We start from the raw sequence: 23,559 nt of genomic DNA, 5'->3' as shown, positions 1-23,559 counted from the left end.
TTCTCACACGTTCCAATAGCCTAAATAATTTAGTATCCTAAAATTTCTCCTAAACAACCTCCCCCACTATCCCCAACTTTCTCATAAGTTATTTCTAATTTAGTATAGAGTTTCTCTCCTAAATTATCTTTAATTCTTATTTATCTTCTCCCCCACTTTTTATCTATATCCGTCTAAAGAAAGTTTGAATTAAAAAATTTAAGAATTATTTAAATGTTCTAACAAAATTATATAATAACTTTAAAATATTTATTAAAAAGACAAAAAAATAATTATAATTGATTTAATAATATTTATATTATTAATAATTATATATTTTTACAAAATTCATCACAAAATTATGTACAAACAATGTAAATTATGCTTTTCTGGATTATTCAATCTAAATTTTATTCAAATAATAAAATTCTAACATTAAAAATGAAATATTAATCTAACATTAAAAATGAAATATTATTTAGCAGTACTATAATTTTATGGATTATTAAATTCAAAAAATAATTAATATTTTAAAATTTAAGTAATGATATTATTTCAATAAATAAATGATATTGTAGATAAATCATTTCATTTATACCTATTAATAATTATAGAAAATAACTTTCAAAAAACTAATATTTATTAATAATAATTTTAAAACTTAATCTTTATTTATTATATATTTATCTATACTAAAACTAATATTTATTGTATTTCAATAATTGTTTATTGTTTTTTGTTATAAATATATTTTCACTAGTTATGTATAAATTATTTTACTTTTGTCATTTAATAGAAAATTTTCAATAATTATTGGGGTTTAAGCTACTATTATTTAGCTTTTAAAATTCAATTTACTGTGTATTTTTGCTATAAATTTTTAATAATTATTGGAGATTAAACTATTGTTCACAGGTTGGTTTGGTTCTATTGTAGGTTGTTTGGCCAACCAAATCGACCTGGTCAAGTTGGGGGGTTGGTCACTCAAGTTATATCGGTTTAGGTTAATTTTCGGTTTGGTCAGTCAGTTAAAAAATTTAAACTTAAAAAATTAAATTTAAAATTAAAAATACAATGGCATTATTTAAAAAATAATTTTAAAAATTAAATTTATGATAAAAACTATTTTAGCCTAAGAAATATTAGAATTTTTTCGCTTTCCCATATTAAAAAATATTAATATATAGGTCGTTCAATTTTAGTCAGTTTACAAATGGCTAAAGTGAAATTGATCCAACCCAGTCGGGTTGGGAAATCAAAGTCGACTAGAAATACTAGAAATCGTGTTGGTCAATTTCATTAGTTTGATTTGGAATGGCAACGGGGTGGAGTGGGGATGAGGAGCCTCTCCCCATCTACGTCTTTGTCCCCATCCCCGCTAACGAGGACAAAGTTATCCCCATCCCTGTCTCCACGGGAATCCCCACTCCATGTGATTCTTTATAATGTCAACCATAATGTTTTTGTTTTCTATTTTATTTAAAAACTAAAAAATAAAATAATTAAAATTTACAATCCTATTAGAAAAGATTCAAATATATTCAACCATATTTTTAAAAAATATTAACATATATACATATACAAATGTATGCATATATATACATATATATTAGCAAGGATCCCATGGGGAAGGGATTGGGGTCCACGTGGGGCAAGGAGTGCTCTCCTCGTCCCTGCACCATCTCCACCAATAAGGATGAAAATTTCCCCATCTCCGTCCCCGTAGGGGGGAAATTAATCATCCCCATCCCCACCCTATTCAAGGCAGATCCCCATGAGGATTGGGCAAATGGGGAAAATAGCCATCCCTAAGTTTGATAAACAACCCTATCTAAAATTAATTATTGTTATTTTTGTATTATAAAAAAAATTAAGAGTAGTATATAAAATATAGATGATTATTAATTATTATATAAAACAATTGTATACTCTTACACATTTCTATTGTTTATCTTTAACTTAACAAATCCCATGCATCACATGGGTCCCCGTTGATACTAATTAAATTGAACAAGGATTGGACTATCTACCATAAAAAGAACAGAAACCAGTGACTCTATGGAAGTGTGGATTGATAAATTTGTCACATCTATCTATTAGTATATATTATACATCCAGCTATTAGTATCTATTAAAATAAAATTGGCAATGTCATATGGCATCTCCTTTCTCCCTTATTCAACCCTCCAATTTGAGTCTAGATCTACTAACCACAACACATTGTTGGCCATGCTCATCAAGCCACACATATGGAACATCGATGACCATAACACAACCGATGTTTCATATGTGCGGTTGGATGAGCATGGCCAGCAATGTGTTGTGATCAATTGATCCAAATTCCTCAAATTTAGAGTTTTTCCCTTATTCCTTTCCTAATAAGGGCTTGTTTGTTGTCTCTTAACATTGAATGCTGAAAAACATTCATATGATTTCAATGTTAATTAGAGCGTTTGGTTTCATTTTTGCACTTCAGACTTAATGTTTCAATTATCTTTTGCTTTCCAATAATTCATTTTTTTTGTTTTTTAATAATAATAATAATAATAATAATAATAATAGTAGTAGTAGTAGTGGTAGTAGTATTAGTAGTAGTAGTAGTAGTAATTAGAAATTGTTATTATTTCATTAATTATCTATGTATTATTTAATAACTTATTTAGTTATTTTATTATTCATTAAATTATTTATAATTTAATATTTAATTATTAATTAATTGTTTTAATATCAATAATTATTTTAAAAATACCTATTATAATTAAATAATGAATAATAATTAAGAATAATTAGTTACACAATTAATGAATTAACAATTGTGCAATTGTTTATTTTAAATATTTATTAATATTAATAGTTGCTCAATTCTTTAAAAATATTTAATTATTTCTACTTTTTTTTATCAATTCCATTATTTATAAATTATTTTACATTTATTAATTATTAATTAGTTTATTAAATAATTTAACAAACTTTCTCATATCTAAGGTTAAATAGATTTCTAAATATCATTCACTATACTCAGACTTCAAAACCAAAAAAAAATTTGCCAACTCCAATACACCTCTAGAAGTAATTATTACAGTTTCAAAGCATTCAAATGTCTTGCTTCAATGCAAATGAATAAGCCCCAAGTCTCATAAGTTGCCAATTCAGCGTGGCCCCCTCTTCATTTCCCACTCTCAAATGAGAATGACAATTTTACCCACAAAACCGGATCCCCGACCCGACCCGACCCGCCCTACCCCGAACAGGGCGGATTTTCCCCTATCACAAATACATACGAGTCGAGTTTGAAGAATTTTCTTTTACCCTGTATCGGGGATGGGGTCTACTTATAAATCCCCGGTTGTAAATTATAAATATACCCTTAATACCCTTATATAATGTATTAAGGTATAGGTATTAGTATTACGTATTAGGTTTAGGAGTAAGCTGCCTATTTTGTCTTCCTCAGTTCGCACATACAGAGACTTAGGGTTACTGTCTCACTATACTATTCCTTCAACCTTTGCATAACTGCAGGCCGTCGGGCGCCGCCGCCACCGTAGCACAGAGGAACCGCCGAGTTTTTCTCTCCATTTGTAACAGATCTAACACTAACAGCCCAGTTCTTCATCTCTCCATTTGCTCTCCATTCGTCCGCCGACCGCCGACCGCCGCCGCCTCCGTAGCACAGAGGAACCTCCGACCGCCGTAGCATAGAGGAACCGCCGAGTTCTTCTTCTCTCCGTTTGTAATAGATCTAACGCTAACAACCCTAACAGCCCAGTTCTTTATCTCTCCGTTTGCTCTCCGTTCGTCTGCCGACTGCCGGGCGCCGCCGTCGTTGTAGCAGCAGACTTCCTGGTCTTCCTTAGTTCTTCCATCTTCCCTGTGTTTCTTTGTACTCTCATTGTCCATTTGTTTGTGAAATTGTGGTTTACTTTTATTTCAGAATTGAATGCGTCCTATTTGTTTGTGAAATTGTGAGAAATTGGGGTTATTTGTGGAGTGTGATAGGAAGTCTGCTGGGTGGAAATGTGAAGAAAAGGTACAGATCTTGTATGATCAGGTAAGTGCAAATCGTAGCTATAAACAAACAGAAATGGTGCCACACAGTAAAGACTAAAGAAACAATTTGTTGCAGGACATGGTTGGTCATTGGTCAAGCAAAATAGAAGCTAGCTCAATCTTCAAATAAATATGATAATGAGACGATTCTTTTGTTGTAGCTAGGGCCTAGGAGTGGACTGCTGTATTTGGTTGTAAAAATATTGATTTTCTTGGAAAATGATATTTTAATGGAGGATGAGTAACTTTTTCTAATTTTAAAAAACAAAAGAACACAGACAGGAATGGTTGGAAAACAAGGTTTTTCGTAGTAGAACAAGGAGAAATATAGCTCAAAATATCAGCATGAAAAAGAAATAATTTCAAATTATTTTTACAGTGAAATGAACGGCATTAGGCTCTACACCCAAAACTTTGAGGAAGTTGGAGTTGGGGAAATGTTGGGGATTATCCATCCCCAGATCATCGGTTGCGAGGTGAGTACAAGTCACGGATGGGGGTTGAATCGGGGACGGGAAGGGGGTGCCCAATCCCATACCCCTCTCGTTTGTCATCCCTACCCTCAACTAACTAAGGTGGATGTGTATGTATTTTGTATGCTACTATTTTAGATGATGATAATGGTAATAATAATGTATCTAAAATTTGACACATGGACAGAAGAAGGTATTGTTTTTTGGTCATTTTTTAAAATGTATTTTATATTATAAAAAGTATTAGATATAGATCTATTTAATAAAGAGAAAACAAGATTTAATATCTCATATATCAATCTGGAAATTATACCATTTTTAAAAATATTAAAAAAAATGCCCATTGAATTATATGAAAAAATAATGAATCCTGTCTGGTTTTTAAAACAATGCATGTAAACATATATATTTAAATGGAATTGAACCATATTTGATCCAATTGTGAAGGATCAAATTTGGATCACCCTTAATCCGCTCGAGTTTGGATAAAGTGATACCATTCGCATTCCTACTGGCTTGTTTTACTTTTCCAAACCATAAAACATGGTCGACAAATGGATTTCTGAATTTTGAGCTTATTCTGACTTGAATGTGAATGCCTTGTTGTGAACCGAGGGGCTCACCCAATAGCACCAAAAGGTAGAGCTCAATTTGGATCCTATGGGTAGATACCACCCAAATGACTCGTTAGAGAGTATAGAGATCTGGTTTGTATCTTTTGTTAACATAAGGCTAAGGTTATGTTTGGTTTGAAGGAAAAGGTAGGGAAAGGAAGGGAAACCTATACAAGGTCTCCCTGCCTTTCCCTACTTTTTCCTTCAAACCAAACACAGCATAAAGGAAAAGGAAAAGAACTCTTGAAAACCCTTCTTAATTAAGTTGGTTCACACCAAACCAATTCTTACATCTGTAATTTCACCTTCAGCTCTTGCCTTGTTTTGCAGTGGAAAGTGGAATCAGACTCTTCTCTCTGGCTGATTCAATGGCCCCATTGTACATGTCCTCGAAGCTGTACTTGTACTTGAAACCCAGGTCTAAAAGTTTATTAGATGATAAAGGGGCAGATTCCAAGCTCTCATCCACGCCCTTAAATCTGTGAATAATTATCATGAGAGATTATCAACATTAATTAATTGGGCATACATAATAGAACAGAATATGCAAAGAAAAAATTGAGATGGCTATGATCGTTCAACTTAGTAGATATAATATGTATGACGTGTTTGTCTCTACAAAGTGTAAACAGGCTGAACTGAGCTGAACTTTTCCCCAGTTCATGACCTAACACTTGAACTCAAGTTTGGTGTGGTACTTGGTTGGGATAATACATTAAGAGTTTAGTAGATTTACTCATATGTGGAAGAAGATGAATGCCAGTGGCTTACTTGGTTGGGATATCATATTCTGGGAATTTCTCTTTCAACATTTTTGCAAGTCTAGTGATAGTAGATGCATGAGATGAGCAAATGTATCTTCCCTTTACTGCTTCAGTGTGCTCAAGCAAATAAATTAGAGCATCGCAGAGGTCATCCAGGTGCACATAATTATTGATGAAGGAAGATTTGGCCCAACCTCGTAACCACTCAATACGTCGCAGAGGCAACAGCTCGGCATGACAGTATGCCCCAGGCGCGAGCTCCAAAAGGAGGAACCAGCGGTCCGAGCTCCCCAAAAGGAGCCCGAACTCTCCCTTTGACCCCGAACCTTACGAGGAGCACAAAGGGCAACAACCTGAACTGGCCCGCCCCAGGGCAGTTCGGGCCACACCTCTATCCGAGCTCAAGACTTCACCTCGCACACCACTCCAGCACTTCGTCTCTAGGTCGCCGAACTGAACAACCGTACTATACCTGACACCAAAGGAGTCCGTATCCTGAGGCGGCGCACTTGACTGACTTAGGATCTGACACTTGACAGCCGCATTTCAACGGCCACCTACCACCGCCAGCTCCAGTTACAGAGACGGCTTCGACAAAGAGAGCAATGGCGGTTTTGCCCCAGTAGGGGTGATGACACCCGAACTGGCAGAAGGGTAGAGGTAATGATACCCGACTTGACAGGAGCTTGGAAGTGAGTGCGCGAAGTGGCTATAAAAGGCCCCCTTCCCCCCAAGAAGAGAGGTATGTGATAACTTTGCGCCATCTGGTTTTTTATCTTGCCTTCGAGGAAATACTAACTTGAGCTTCAGAGCATTCTCACCGGGTTCTTCCCCAGAGATTACTCGCTTTCTCTCCCGTTTCAAGCACCTTTCGCTCCAGCCCGAGGCAAGATCATTGACAATTAGGACCGACCGGATTGTGCACCATCAATTGGCGCCGTCTGTGGGAAACGCTTCTAAGAGCCTCCCTCTAAAACTCTCATAACCCCCTTTTTCCAAGAAACCCCAACACTCATGACTTCTTCCAACAATGCCGGACGTAGCACGGAGATGAACGCCCCCGGGGAACAACTTCAAGTCCCCGTGGTGTGCATCGGACAGTTCACCATCCCCCTTCCGGTGGATGGGATCCCCTGCCTGAATGCGCCACGAACAGTGGCGCCCGTGAACCGTTCCGCTGTGAACGTCCCCCTTCCTCTCCCTGTCGAGACAACATTTACCGAACCAACTGCTGTCCCCCTAGCGACTAGCCAGAACCAGTTTGATGACTTGATGTAGTGCATGCGGGCAATGCAAGCCCAAATGCAGCAGTTCCAGCAGCATCAGCTCCAGTAGCACCAAGTACTGCACTACATCTCTTAGTATCACAATCAGCAGCAATTCCCACAACTGCCTCCTCTGAACCAACCACATCTTCCACCTCGGCACCCTGCTCCAAAGCCGGTTAAGCCCTCCCCTCAGGGCGGACGCCATCACTGAGGAGAAGCCTCCCAACTTCAGAACCCCCCCAAGAGCCAGGCCTCATCCTCGGGCCAGGGGGAAAGAAAAATCACCCCCGCCTTGCAGCTCGCTGGTGGGTCGGGAACCTCGCTCGCCAAGTCAGCACCTCAACACTCCAAGTCTGAGCTCCCGCCCACAGAGAACCGATTCAGCATCCTAGCGACGGACTACCAACAGTCCGGGCTCATCGAGCTCGGCAACACAGAGGCCAACAGCGTCAGTACCAGGCCCACTCAGCAACGGAGATGCCGACGAAGTCACCGAACTGCCACCCGTGTCCTGCCCGAGCTCCGAGGTAAAGAAGAGACAAGCTCGGACGAGGTAAAAGCTGCCCCTATTCTCTCAGTCCCTTCCCCCATCTCATCAGAACTCCTTACAATCCCCATGCCCAGAGATTTCAAACTCCCCCCTTTAGACAAGTATGATGGGTCATTCGACCCCAACGGCCACGTCGATGCCTTCTAGTCCCAAATGCACCTGGCAAGGGCCAGTGAATCATGCATGTGCGTGGCCTTCACTACCACCTTCAGGGGGTGGCCCGCACCTGGTACAGGAACCTGGCCCCCAAGTCAATAAGAAGGTGGACCCAGTTCGTGCAGGTCTTCACCGCACACTTCGTTACCAGCAAGCGGTGCCCCAGAACCGAGGAAAGCATCTTCGGAGTAGTCCAGAGGGAAGGAGAGTCCATCCAGGGCCTCACCAAGCGGTTCAACGATGCGTGCTTGCAGATACCGCGGCTGGACCCCATGGTGCAGCTTGCGGCAGCCAAGAGAGGAGTGACACACATGGAGTTCAAGTGGCACATGGTAGCTAGCCAGCCCGCGGCCGTAGCTGAATTCCTCAAACTCGTGGATAAATTCATGAGAACCGAGGAGGAGATCAACCAAAGGACCGAAAGCGGGATCGAGAAAAGGAAGAGGGAAGGTGAGCCCTCCAACCTAGATGACAGAAGAAGGAAAGATCTAGCCCGGGAGGCGAAGCCGAGCCATCCGTTCCGAGCTCCCTTAGCAGCTCGGGCGGACTACACACCCTTGAACATGAAGCGGACCGAGATCTTGATGACGATCAAAGACGCCCCGTATGTAAAATGGCCACCTTGCCTAAAAGGGAACCCAAATGAGAGGAACAAAAACTTGTACATAGCTTCCATAGAGACCACGGTCATAGTACCGAGCATTGTAATAATCTCCAGGACGAGATAGAGGGACTCATCCGTCGCGGGTACTTGAGAAATTTTGTATGGCATAATAATAATAATAATAATAATAATAATAATAATAATAATAATAATAATAATAATAATAATAATAATAATAAAATAGGTCGGCAGGGGGAGCACGGTTGAGATGCCCCCGAGTCCAGCAGCAGGCCGGCCGAACCTTCGCAAAGACAGCCTCCGGAAGAGAGGCTAGTTCGGGGAACCATCCACGTGATAGTGGGAGGTTCGGTGGTAGCGGGTTGTACTTCGGCAGCGGCCTGGACGTCAATTCGCGAAGCTGTCCGAGAAGAACAAAACCCTCCGAAGAGGCCAAAGACGGAGGAACCGATTTCCTTCATGGAAGACGATGCGCGAGGGGTCCACTACCCCCACGATGATGCGCTTGTCATAAAGCTGAGGATCAGCGACTTCGAAGTCAGGCGCGTACTTGTTGATTCAGGCAGCTCGGTGGACATTCTCTTCAAGTTGGCGTTTGACCAGCTTCAGTTGCAGAGAAGCGAGTTGAAGCCCGCGAACACTCCTCTGGTGGGTTTCAACGGAGAGGAAGTCAGGCCCCTCGGGAAAATAACAGTGCCTGTGGAAGTCGGCACGTGGCCTTGTGCGGTCAGACTCAACCACGATTTCCTGGTGGTCGCAACCCCCTCTCCATACAATGCCATAATAAAGCAGCCAATCACTCATGTCCTATGGGCAGTGGTCTCCACCTACTACTTAGCCATGAAGTTTCCTATAGACTTCGATGTGGGGGTAGCGTGGGGCAACCAACTTGAGTCCCGCAAGTGCTATGTTGCCGCCCTAAAGAGAAAAACCAAGGTGGCCGACGACTTCGAACTGGAGCGGCCTACGGAGCAAGGCGAAGAACGAGCTGCGCCCACAGAAGAAACGGTCGCGATCCCAACTTCAGCTGCAGACCCAACTTGGACTTTACAGATCGGTGCTTCCGTCCAAGAACCTCTACGATCCAAACTGGTAAGTTTCTTACTTCAAAATTTAGATATTTTTGCATGGTCCGTGGCCGATATGCCCGGTATTGACCCCAACCTTATAACTCACAAACTTAATACTGACCCTGTAGTCAGACCCATTAGACAGAAGAAACACAACTTAGCCCCAGAGCGCTAGAGGGCGGTCGACGAGGAGGTCGAAAAGCTCCTCGTAGCAGACTTCAAAAGGGAAGTTCGTTACCCGAGCTGGGTAGCCAACCCAGTGCTGGTAAAAAAGGCAAACGGCAAGTGGCGCATGTGCGTCGACTACACCGACCTGAACCGAGCTTGCCTGAAAGATTGCTTCCCCCTCCCCAGAATTGACCGCCTAGTGGACGCGACCTCGGGACATGAGTTGCTAAGCTTCTTGGACACCTACTCGGGCAACAACCAAATCAGGATGGACCAGTCCGATGAGGAAAAAACCACCTTCATAACCGAGTTCGGCCTGTACTGCTACAAGGTCATGCCCTTTGGACTGAAGAATGCTGGGGCGACCTTCCAAAGACTTGTGAATAAGCTATTTCAGCCCTTAATTGGCACGAAAATAGAATGTTATGTATACGACATGGTCGTCAAGACATAGTTTTCACAGGAATTAATACAAGACTTAGATTCTGTCTTCCAAATTCTGCGTCAATTTAGCATGAAACTGAACCCAAACAAGTGTGTCTTCGGTGTCACCTCGGGTATGTTCCTAGGGTACATCGTCAACCGGCGCGGTATTGAGGCCAACTCGGACAAGATAAAGGCCATCCTAGATATGAGACCACCCTGAAAAGTAAAAGAGGTTCAGAGGCTAAACGGCCGCATAGCCGCTTTGAGCCGCTTCATGTCCAAGTCGGCAGACCGCTGCCTGCCTTTTTTTAAAGCAATCAAAGGCAAAGGGTTCGAATGGACCCGAGACTGCCAGCTCGCGTTCGACGAGCTAAAAAACTACCTCGCTTGTGTGCCGATCTTAAACAGGCCCGAGGAGGGCGATGTCTTAGAATTGTACCTCTCGGCAAGCGACGAGGTGGTCAGTTCGGTACTAGTAAAAGAAGTAGATCGGGCCCAACGACCCATCTATTATGTTAGTAAAATTCTGTAGGGAGCAGAGACGAGATACCCGCAGATAGAAAAGCTGGCATACGCACTGATAATTGCAGCTCGGAAACTCCGCCCACATTTCCAGGCTCACACTGTCATCGTCTTGACTGACAAACCTCTGAGGCAAGTCTTTTTCAAGCCCGAGGTTTCCGGTCGGCTGACGAAGTGGGCCATCGAGCTCAGCGAGTACGACCTCCAGTATAAGCCACAAACTGCTATTAAGGCCCAAGCCTTGGCAGATTTTATTGTCGAGCGCACGTTCAGCCTCGAAGTCCCTAGGCCGATTGAGCCCGAGATCCCCTGTTTGGGTGAGCCCGGAGCTCCCAAGCCAATAGAGTATGAACCCCGTGAAGTAGCAGCCAGGGTGGCATTTCTCCTAGTTAGGCCAAACGCGAACTGGGATGGGGAGCCCTGGATCCTTCACGTAGATGGCTCCTCGAACCAATAGGGCAGCGAAGCTGAAATAGTCCTACACGGCCCGGGTGGCACGAAATTGGAATACACACTATGCTTTGAGTTCACGGCATCCAACAACGAGGCAAAGAATGAGGCATTGATAGCCGGGCTGAACCTAGCGCAAAAGGTAAGAGCAAAACACATAGTTATCTGCAGCGATTCCCAGCTTGTGGTCAACCAGGGTACGGGCGAATACGAAGCACGCGAGCTAACTATGATCGCCTACTTGGCAAAAGTAAAGGAGGCTCTGATCAACTTCCAGTCACATTTCATCAAGCAAATCCCGAGGTCAGAGAACACTGAGGCCGATGCCCTGTCCCGGTTAGCCAGTATCAGCCACAACGCCATTAGAACCGTGTACATAGAGGACTTACCTCGGCCTAGCATTCTCGGTGGGGCAGAGGAGGTCGCTCCCGTCCTTTAAGCAGAGCCGAGCTGGATCGACCCACTCGCGAGCTTCTTGCTAGATGGGACCCTCCCTGCGGACCGCAATGCAGCCAGAAGGGTGCAGCGCTAGGTAGCCAAATATGTCATAATAGACGGGCGGTTGTACCGACAGTCCTACACGCTCCCCTACCTACGTTGCTTGCGACCTGTCGAAGCCGAGCTCGTACTTTGCGACACTCATGAAGGTCTGTGCAGCGGACACTTGGGGGGCAGAGCCCTCGCCCAAAAGGCACTTCGACAAGGGTACTACTAGCCAACGATGAAGGCAGAGGCTGTTGAGCTCGTCAGAAAATGCGACAAATGTCAGAAGCATGCCAATATCCACCATCAGCCTGCCGCCGACCTCAACTATCTCACCAGCCCATGGCCCTTTGCACAATGGGGCATCGACCTCCTGGGGCCATTCCCGCCAGCAACAGGTGGGAGGAAGTTCATAGTGGTGGCGGTAGATTATTTCACAAAGTGGATAGAAGTTGAACCTCTTGCAACAGTTACAACTCGAAACGTACAGAACTTCTTTTGGAAAAACATAGTATGTCACTTCGGGTTACCTCGGGTACTGATCTCCGACAATGGCAAGCAATTCGAGGACATCAAGTTTCAGGAATGGTGCCAAGATATGGGGATTCGGCAGAACTTCACATCGGTCGCGCACCCGCAGGCAAACGGTTAAGCAAAAGTAATGAACAGAGCTATCCTCCACGGACTGAAAGCGCGACTAGACCGAGCTAAAGGGTTGTGGGCGGACAAGCTACCAAGTGTTCTATGGGCTCACCGAACTATGGAAAAAACCGCCACAAGAGAGACCCCCTTTAACCTCACCTACGACACTAAAGCGGTAATCCCGGTGGAGATTGAAATACCTACACTGCGACTAGAAGCATATGGCGATCAAACAAATGGAGACGAGTTACGTACCAACCTCGACCTACTGGATGAGGTAAGAGACCTCGCGTACATCCGGACTGCAGCTTACCAGCAAAGAGTAGCTCGGTACTACAAAGCTAGAGTAAAAAAGCGGAACTTCCGCATCGGCGACCTGGTTCTCCGTAAGATCATGGCACCCGAGCCCGGCGTGGGCAAACTTGGACCGAATTGGGAAGGGCCCTACCGAGTAAAGAGAGCGCTCGGGGGGGCATATGAGCTCGAAACTTTAGAGGGCAAACAAGTACCCCGAGCGTGGAACGTCGTTAACTTGAGACGATACTACCTATAAGATCACCAAGCGAAGTGGACTAAGTCGCTACCAGAGCCTAAGGGCTAGAATGCCGAGCTAACAAGGACCTCGGCATGGGCAAGCACAAGTGCAGTATCCCGGGCAAAACGGATTGGGCATATGGTCAGTTTGGCAATACAGTCAGTTCGGAAGAAAGAGTGACCAACACTTAACCAAAAGAAAATCATTCAATTGCAAAATACTTTGTGTACATTTCCAAAAAAAAAAAACAGAAGCGAGCTCACAAGCCCCCGGAGGTACTTCTTCACCATCAGAAGGCACTTCAACGATACCCGAAGGTCCTGCCTCATCCTTAGGATCCGATTCACCGTTAGCAGCATTGGCCATTTCCTGAGTAATGCGCGAAGTGGTTATGGCGCTAATATCGAGCTCGGGGTACGTATTTCGGATCATCCACCGACTCAGTTTAAAGCCCCTTCTGTACGAGCCCACCATCAGGTCATCAAAGCGTGGCAAGGCGATATAGTCATCGACGGCCTTCTTCTTGGCATCCTCGATGCCCTGAGAAAAGATCTCTGTCCTCTCCCTAATATCCTCTCGAAGGTATTCAACTTGATGCTGCAAGTCCAGCCTCAGGTCCGCCATATGCTTCACCACCACTCCCATGGCCTCGGTGTCTCTTTGAGACCTTGCCAGCCTAGCCTGTGCAGCGCGAGAAGCCGCTTCAGTAGCCCGAGAAGCCGCCTCGACAGCGCGGAAAGCCTCTTCGGCAGCTCGTGCCCGCCTCGAGCTCCTTTCCGCTTGGGTCGCCAAGGCATGGATAGAGGAATTCACCTACCAAAAGAACAAATAACGAATGTTCAAAAGAGCAATAGCAAGAAAGGTAATGACAAGGAGCCCGACAAGAAGTCGCTGACTTACCACCATGATGTGAGAGGCAGCACGCGTGGCTACATTGTTCAAAGGAAGCTCGGTCCACGCCGCGACCTCCTCAGGATAATGGCCTCCCTACTTTTTTGAAGAGCGTGGTTCGGCGACAACACGCTCCTGAACTCGCCTTGGCCTCCCGAGCCTGAAGGCCCAGCTCGCGTATAAGCAGACTCAGTGTAAGCAGGAGCCCCCGTATAAGCAGCCTCGGCGTAAGGGGCCCCTGCCACTTCTTGTACTTGGGGGGCCATCTTAGGCTCCCTGGGCAGATCCACTGACGGGTAACCCGGTACCTCGGGCTCCGCATCTCGGGGCAGTTCGGCACGAGTCCGCTTGGCGACTCGCTTCCTCCTCTTCATGACATGAAAAAGGTTCCCACCGCGAGTCTTCTCTGCATCCACCGCACCTGCAAAAAGAGCTCGGCATCAGGAAAACAAAAAAACGGAAAGCAAAACAAAAGGCAAGCCTCTGAGCAAGGAACCTACCCGAACTCAAACCGGCCTCGATGAGCTTGGCCTCTGTCAGATAATGGTGGCATTTTAGTCCAAGCCGTGCCCATTCCCGGAGGCCCTTTGCCGTCTCCCTATCAAGTGTGACACCGGCATCGGGGGCAGTCATCCCCCACCCGGTTTGGAACGGCCACCCCATTGCACTTCGCACCCCGAAGTAGTCCTGCTTCCACGCCGGGACCTTGTTACGAAGATCGTGTAAAAGCTTGAACCCCGGGCGAGGAGACAGGTAGTATGACCCGCTTGCTTCTTAAGCATTAGAATAGAAGAAAAGATCTCCAGGTCTAAAGGCAAGATCTGTTCGCAAAAGAGGGAGATAGTCCCCACCAAGTTACGAATAGAATTTGGGTGAAGCTGGCCGACGGTAACGCCGAAGTGGTTCAAAACCTCGACGATAAGGGGGTGGAAAGGTAGGCGCAACCCAGCGACGAGCTGCTCCCGGAATATCATGATCTCATCGGGACCGTGTTCCCAAGGGAAGTCGCCTGAGGGTATAAAGTAAGTGTACTCCCTAGGAAAGTTGAACTGGGTGATAAGGGAGTAAAGCCCCTCAAGCGTCATGGTCGAGGGCCCAAACTTGTCTAACGTCTGACCTTGACGGGAGGAAGACGCCAAACTACCCGAGGCGATTCGGTCTACGGGTTCGAACTCTTCCTCGAGCTTGGGCTCTACCTCAGGTTCACTAAGGCTATCGGGGGATACAACTCGGTTCATAGAACCTGCATCTGACCCCCTCGAAGAGCTGTCTAAGCTATCCAAGCTAGACATCGGGAGGAAAAGGATACCAGGAAGAAAGTAGACTCACCTAGAAAAAAGGAAAACGGACTACGGAAACTTGGATGCGAGCTAAAACTTGGACGCGAGCTCAAGAAGAAAAACGTAGGAGAATGGCAATGAAAAGCGACTGGGGTCCCCCACTATTTGTACCCATAGTGACCGAAACAGACGGTTCTGATCGAGGCAAATCCAAAGGCCCACGATCGTGTTGATCGCACGTCTCTTAAGACCGAGACGTGACTGGCCGCACGTCTCTTAAGACCGAGACGTGACTGGCCGCACGTCTTTTGAAACTAAAGGAGTGCCGATGCACGTCTCCCCGCATTAAAGGCGGCAGCGGCGCATTTTTCAAATTTGAAATAACGTCCGCTGTCACGTCTCCCAGCGATGCGTTTTTAAATTTTGAAATAAACGCGTGTTGTCACGTCTTTCAGCATTTATAGACGGATTGGCATGTTTCCTGACTTTTTGGCACTCGAGAAACCCGGAAAACTCCTGACGAACGCGCACTTCGCGCTATCAGTAACACCAGTCCGAAGTACGGGTCAAATCCACCCACCACCTCGCAAACTCCCCGCACTAGGGCAAGCCCCTTAGCGCGAGGAGTGGGTGGCAATTGATGAAGGAAGATTTGGCCCGACCTCGCAACCACTCAACACGTGGCAGAGGCAACAGCTCGGCACGACAGTACGCCCCAGGCACGAGCTCCAAAAGGAGGAACCAGCGGTCCGAGCTCCCCAAAAGGAGCCTGAAATCTTCCTTTGACCCCGAACCTTACAAGGAGCACAAAGGGAAACAACCCGAACTGGCCTGCCCCAGGGCAGTTCGGGCCACACCTCTATTCGAACTCAAGACTTCACCTCGCAAACCACTCCAGCACTTCGTCTCCAGGTCGCCGAACTGAACAACCATACCGTACCTGACACCAAAGGAGTTTGTATCCTGAGGCGGCGCACCTGACTGATTTAGGATCTGACACTTGACAGCCACACTTCAACGGCCACCTGCCACCGCCAGTTCCAGTTACAGAGACGGTTTCGACAAAGAGAGCAGTGGCGGTTCTGCCCTAGCAGGGGTGATGACACCCGAACTGGCAGAAGGGTAGAGGTAATGATACCCGACCTGACAGGAACTTGGGAGTGAGTACGCGAAGTGGCTATAAAAGGCCCCCTTCCCCTCAAGAAGAGAGGTATGTGATAAGTTTGCGCCATCTGGTTTTTTATCTTGCCTTCGAGGAAATACTAACTTGAGTTTTGGAGCATTCTCACCGGGTTCTTCCCCGGAGATTACTCGCTTTCTCCACCGTTTCAGGCACCTTTCGCTCCAGCCCGAGACAAGATCGTTGACAGATAGGACCGGCCGGATTACGCACCATCAATTACATTGCTTTAGAATTGAGTAATGAGATTCGGTTCCTGTGAAGAAACATGATGAAGAAAAACTATATTTAAAAGGAAGAATTGTGAACGGAGGAGGAAGAAGAGAGGTAACTACGAGGAACCATATCACATGCCAGTGATTAAAGCAAGAGCAGTGACCATGCTGGACGGCATCGATGGCATGATAAATGACCCAACCACAAATGTTGGTACGACACTGATTAAATCTATATTGTTCTGTTCAGCAAATTCCATTGCCGCTTTTTCTGCCAATGTTTTAGAGGCAAAATACATCTGACATAGACAAGATGATAAAGCGTCATGAGAGACTCACAACTTGGGGTCAGGCAAGTTTAGGGACTAAAAGGCTAAAACTTTTGCCCCAGAAATGGATCGGGTGACCCAAGATCTGACCCTGCTTCATACTAGCATTTAGTGGGTATAGATCCTCTTAAAACATCTGGATTCTAAATATGGGTGACCTTATCTAACTGAGCTCTGATTGCCCAGCCCATCCGGCCTGCAACTCTTTTGGGCTGGACTAATGTTTTTCATTTGAACCAGCCCAAATACCTTTTTAGGCTGCACTTGTTTTAGATGTTAGTACGGATCCGTGTAAAATTTTATTCCTGATCTGTATTTGTTGGTATTTGGATGGAATATGGTTTTACATCGAAAGTTGATATAAATTCCACTCATAGTGGAGTTTTACATCGATAACCAATTTAAATCAATCGGTATTGAATTCCATCAATAAATATTTACACCGACTCGATCTGGCCAGAACACATTAAGTGACGAGATATGTATCACCTTTTGTGATCCTGCTAGAGTCGGAGCCCACATCCTTATCCTTTTATTACATCTATTACATCTAGGATATGGATTGAGTTTGGCTGGATTTGTCTCAGATCCGACCTATTTCATGCCCTATAAAATCACCTATGGAAGATCAGGTTCTCAAAGCAGCTTCACTTTTATACTAATTTTAATTTCATCAGATGAGTTCTGATTAGAAAATAACACCAATTATGTTTACTAATGGGTTAATGGATGAACTTATGTCATCATAGAGGAAAAACCATTTATCTGTTGAACTGATCAAATGGGTCAATGATTCAACTGTCATTGATCGATTTTTCTTTTTTTTTTTTTTTGCTTTTTAAACTTGTCTAGGGGTTTAAATTAGATCAGAAAGAATACTTACCTGTTAGCAGGTAAGTGGGTTAGGGTCTAAACATACCCAGATTCCCGGTTGTATGATGGATTGACCGGTCCTGCCAGCTGAGTCGATGATGGATTCCTTATTAGTTGTTACTATCTAGGTATTATAGAAGTGTAAGTCAGATGAACTAGACTAGCCCTTTTCCAGTTCAGTCTCTATACTTTTGGTTTGGAATAGGACCAGACTCAAACTCGGCAAAGGTTTTCTTAATCGGATCAATTGTAAATCTTGTTCTTTTATCACCTATCTTATTTCTGCCATGTGGAAGGAATTGGCTTTCCAATGTCTATGTTTGCTTTATACCCCATGATTAATCTTAGATTTCCTTGTTATGTTTAATTGTTGAATTTTGAATTTGAAGGCATTAATAGAATTGCCATCTGGCCATGTTCAAAATGCTTGGGTCTTCTATTTATAATCTATGCATGTTTAGGAGATAGGAAGAGAATTCATACCCTTGCGCACAACTTACTCTGGGTTAGCCCCCGACCCCAACCCAAAATAAAATTAAAATCTGGCCAGCGTTGAAAAACATGGACAAACCTAACAATTCTATTATTTTAATTATTTTAAAGGTAAAATGAAATAAATTGTCCAATCTGGAGTTGGGATCTCCTCTCAACAAAAAACCGCCTCAACCATGATTTTTAAAATTGGACTGGAAAAACTGGAAACCGGTTAGGTGATTGGTTCTGTTTTTCTTCAAAATCGGATTTTTCTCAAAAACTGTTGATTTTGGTCAACAAACCATTGACCCAGGTGATTAACTGTTCAAATAATTTTGATCGTTTTTTATTTATTTTTAATTTTTTAATTTTTTTGTCAGAACGGGCTGACCGTTTTGTCTGAATGATGGGACCATTTTGACCCAGGAATCAGACCCCTGATCAGTTCGTTCTCCAAATCGATTTTAAAAACCTTGGTCTCAACACATTCCAATACGAGATGTGTTGACATAGATGAATTAGGATTTCCTATCAACAAAATATATTCCAACACCCTACCAAGAAGATCTAACACTGCACCTCACCATAAGACTGGGATGCACTATGTGTGAGATGTGTGGTGCCAGATCATATTGGTAGGGTGTTGGAAAGTATTTTATTGGCAGGTGATCCAGACTCGATACAGATCATGTTAAAACAAGTTGAAAGGGTTTTTGTTGAGAGGAGTTCTGGCTCCCCATTCAAACTCCATGTCATTGGGTTGGTTTATGATTGACTTCAACTCAACCTAACCCAACATAGACAAAGGGGCCTGGTCCTTGATGGAACTTGGTCTCGTAGATGTAAAATCCAAGTCTAGTCTAAAATTTATCCAAACAAAAATGTAAATGTGCAGAGCCAGTTCTAACCAGGCCCTGTAGAATAGACTATCGGATCTGATATAAACATACTGTAGAATGTAGACCACCGGCATACAATGCAGCAGGCCATGCCGTTACGGCATGAAAGTATGGGGGAGGGGGCCGGCATGAGTTCGGGCCCAAAGCCTGTGTCCTGGCAAAAAACATAGATGTTTATATATTTATATATTTTTTCTTATATATATATATATATATATGGAAATGAGAATTAAAATCAGTGGCAATGCGATTTTATTCCCAAGGGAGGGGTAGGGAATGGCCATTCCCTCAAATGGGGAATGCCATTCCAACAGGAATGAAAATGAGATTTCGATTCCGCTCAACCAAACAGTTGTAATCAGAATAGCCCATTCCGAATCCGATTCCAGACTCTTATTCCTGCAAACCAAACGGATCCTAAGACTCTATCAAATAAGAGTGCAAATGCTGGTTCAGTTTTGCTGATGTTTGGCAAGAAAAATGTTAGTTAATCAGTTGGATGGTAAGATCTTCTGTTGATCGTAACAGAGACCTTGAAATCAAACCTAATCTGCACTTGAGGAAAGTAGGAAAATGAATCAAAATTCAAGGGGAATAGTGTTGGTAAATAAAACTCAAAAACCTAATAAAACTCCGTCTGAGGTGGATTGAACTTTAAGTTTCCCTATTAGAGTCAGTAGAATCATTTATGATGATTCTAACTCTATTGACTACAGAAATCATATAATCGATAACTCAGCAATTAATACTTTCTTGTTTTCATCATATCTTAGAGCACTCACCTCAGGGTCTTTGGACTCGAAATCGATGGGAGTGGTGAGATGGAAGACGCCTGTGCAACCGTGGATGGCTTCATTGTAGCTTCCCTCTTCGGCAAGATCGGCCTTCCATAGAGTCATATGCGTCTTAGCTTTTGGGAAATCTAATAGATGCTTCACTTTGTTTATGTTGCCTGCAGCATTATTCATTGAGAATGGGATGGCAAAACAAGATGGAATAACGGAAAACAAAGAAGAAACCGGTTTTGAGACGACTCAACTGGGATCGCGCACAGTGGCCCTAACAATGTAACCCTGCTCGAGAAGCCTCATAACAAGCCATGAACCGATGTATAACCAGATGCGCCTGTCACACACACCCTGCCACGTTCTGTTTCTCATTCCATGGCTGCAACTTGGAAGGAAGAAGGTAAATTGAAAAGACATATAAAAGCTCTTAATTAATAATTTTGATCTTGATCATTTTAGTTACAAGATAAGCAGGTAAGCTTACCACCTAGCTACCAATCAAACTTCTACAAACTTCATTACCACCTAGCTACTAACCTACTAATCAAACTTTAATACACTTCATTATTCACATGAGAGTAATTCTAATTTGATGTGATGCGATAAGCTGTTTTACATGTGGGTTTGACTATGATATTGAAAATATATGATATTTGAAAAACAACTGACCAATAAATAAAATGTGGTAGTCAATAAAGTATTATTTATTAAAGGATAGGATAAATTACAAAGACCCCCCTTATATTATGGGGTCAGTGATAAAGTCGCCTCTGTACCTTTTTTTTGTTATAAACACCCCTTGAACTTTAACCGTTAGATAACAACTCCTGTTAAGTCAGATGACGGAAAGTATTAAATTACCAAAATACCTTATTAAATATTTTCTATTTTCTTTTTTGCCTTTTTTTTCATAAAACCTGTTTAACTTATTGTTTTTCCTTTTTTCTCTTCTTTCCCCCTCCCTCACCGTCCTACCTCATTCTTTCTCTCTCCCAACTCTCCCAAATGAGAGGATGGAGGAAACTCATTTCTCATCTTCCCTTTCTTCTCTTCTTTTCCCCTCCCTCACCGTCCTCTCTCATTCTTTCTCTCTCCCAACTCTCTGAAATGAGAGGACGGAGGAAACACATTTCTCATCTTCCCTTTCTTCTATTCTCCATCTTCAATCTCATCTCTATAGCCGTTGTCGATGATGCCGCAATAATGGAAAAGCTCGCCACTTCGCTTTCTAGGCACCCTTCAGACTGGTTAGGCAACGCAATCCCCGGTGACTTGCCTTCTCTAGCCAACCTCACAAATTTGATAGAAATTAATCTTAATTCTAATAAATTCACCTCCATTCCTAACACATTTCTACGGGGCTCACGAGTTTGCAGTTGTTGAGCATCAATAACAACATTGATCTCGCGCCATGGTCTATACCTATTGATTTGGCGCAATCCACGACCTTGGTCACATTTTACGCAACCAGGGCCAACATAATGGGTATGATAGCAGACATTTTTGGCTCATTTATGAATTTGTTGTCTCTCAGGCTATCTTACAATTAGGGGTGTCTATGAAAAACCTAAAAATTGAAAAACCGAACCGAACCGCAAAATTTGGTTAACTGAACCGATTGGTTCATTTTTAGTTCAAATTTTTTGAAAAATCAAAGGATTGATTCGGTTTTTAGTTAACCTACAAAATAAACCGGCGGTTAACCGAATCAACCGATATATATATTTATATGTATATTTTATATATATTTTTAATATATGTCACATATTTTCTATGTATTATATATAAATATATTATATATATTATATATTTTTAAAATATTTATAATATATTACATATCATTTATTATTTATAATATAATATTATACATATACTTATATGTTATATATTATAAATATAAAAAACTAAAAAACTGAAGAACCGAACCGATCAAAAATTGGAACCGGTAGACCAGTTAATCGGTGGTACCGGTTTGGTTTCGGTTTGGTGAAATGGTAAAACCGGTACCATCGGTTCGGTTTACAAAAAAGGGCCATGGTTCGTGATGAGGGCGGATTTGGCCCTCCAATAACCTCATGACACATGGCATCCCGAAACAGTTGGACGACACCCAGATGCCACCTAAAAGATGATTTGGAGTCCTAGATCGTAGTTTGTCTTCGCCCTGACTTGGCGACCTGCCTTTATCACTGACTTGGCGACCTCGACCACAACTTAGGTCGGCTTGCAGCACCTCGTCCAGGGCCAACCTATAGCACCTCGTCACCGGCCGAAGTGACATCGACGTGAGGCACGATCTCTCTCGAGGGCTTGCCGACCTAATCGAGGACCAGGCGGGACCTGCGAGATGTGCTCGCTGACAAATTCAGCATGCATACCCCGACACTCCTAGGTTTCTCTGAAGTTGGCCCGCGTACCGAATGTTCTGGAGGATGGTCAATGTGCATAGCAGTTACCTCCGAGGATTTCAGACCGGTAAGGCACGACCTCCTAGAAATATTGGATGTGGTGCGCGAAGCCTATACCAAACAATGCCTATATAAAGGCACCAACTGCAATGACACATGGTACGCGTGATTATTTTACTCACTAGCATTCAAGCACTCAAGTATTCAGCTCGCATTTATAGTATAAGTATTGACTTAAGCATCAGAGCGACCTTGCTGGGTTAGCTACCCTGGATTCTCTGATCTACTATTCTGCAGATTGGTCCAACTCGCCGCACAACTGGAGATTGGATCATCTTCCAGCTAGGAGTATCTAGATCGTGCACCATCAGTTCGGTTAACCAAACCATGGACACCCCTACTTACAATAGCCTAATGGGTCCTCTGCCTCCTTCTTTAGGTGGTACTAAGATCCAGAACCTGTGGCTTGACCATTAGGCATCTGGGTTAGTTGGAACTATTGAGGTTCTCAGAACAATGACGTAGATCTCCCAGGTGTGGCTCAATCAAATAAGTTCACGGGTCCGATCCCAGATCTTTCTAAGGGCATAGTGCTATTCGATCTTTAGCTCCGTGACAATCGATTCATCGGAGTCATGCCCGAGACATTGATGTTGATGCCCAACTTGCTTCACATGTCATTATCGAGCAATATGTTTTAGTGTCCATTGCCCCAGTTCAAGTCCAATGTGGAGGTTAATCTTGGCTCGGGCAATCATTTCTGTAGTAAAACGCCTGGTCCTTGTGATCCTTAGGTGACGGTATTGCTCGCTATGGCCGGCGGCTTCAAGTGCCCCATGAGCTTCGCGGAAGCTTGGGTTGGTAATAACACATGTCATGGTTAGGTCTTTGTTACTTGCGATTCACAGAGAAATGTTATTGTGATCAACCTAGGGAAGCAACAATTATCAGGGATGATATCGCCTGCCATTAGCAACCTTCATTGAGGATGTTGTTCCTGAACGACAATAATCTCACGGGACCAGTGATGAGGGAGGACTTCAGAAGAGGGTCAGTTTCAGTTTCAACTCACGAGTTGCATTACACAGTGAAGTGGGTAGTATCTAAGGAGTTGAAGAAGAAGACCTTCTTGTCATACAAACACGGTCTTTTGGGGAGAGAAAGGGGAAGGGGAAGAAGAGAGACCAGGGGAGAGAGAGAGGGAGGACTTCGGAAGTTCGTTGCCACTACAACAGCTACCACCGTTTCTGTTCATGTATTGCGAGGTCAGAGAAGATGAACAGTGTTTTTCTTCGAACAGGTATTACAAGGGTAGTATGGGGATTAAAAAATATTGCAACGACAGATTTCAACGGAAGGCTAACGGAAGGGGTTTTTGTCTCACAGTCATAGTATAGGGGGTTCTTTGTAATTTACCCTTTATTAAAATTCATGGGTGGGTTTTGATTGA

General features: G+C 43.6%; 1 long non-coding RNA gene across 1 annotated transcript; it reads right to left on the bottom strand.

The window, feature by feature from the left end:
• Nucleotides 1-4,801: 4,801 nt before the first annotated feature.
• On the bottom strand, nt 4,802-20,110 carry LOC104589333 (uncharacterized). The gene is made up of 3 exons (XR_016075894.1): nt 19,953-20,110; nt 19,696-19,865; nt 4,802-5,595 (listed from the first exon to the last, which is right to left on the bottom strand). It is a non-coding gene; the product is annotated as an uncharacterized LOC104589333 (long non-coding RNA).
• Nucleotides 20,111-23,559: the final 3,449 nt, after the last annotated feature.

This window comes from Nelumbo nucifera, chromosome 5 (assembly GCF_055504915.1).
Source record: "Nelumbo nucifera cultivar China Antique chromosome 5, China Antique-T2T, whole genome shotgun sequence".
Taxonomy (NCBI): Eukaryota; Viridiplantae; Streptophyta; class Magnoliopsida; order Proteales; family Nelumbonaceae; genus Nelumbo; species Nelumbo nucifera.
Note: the sequence above shows the minus strand (reverse complement) of the source record. Positions and strands in the feature narration are given on the sequence as shown.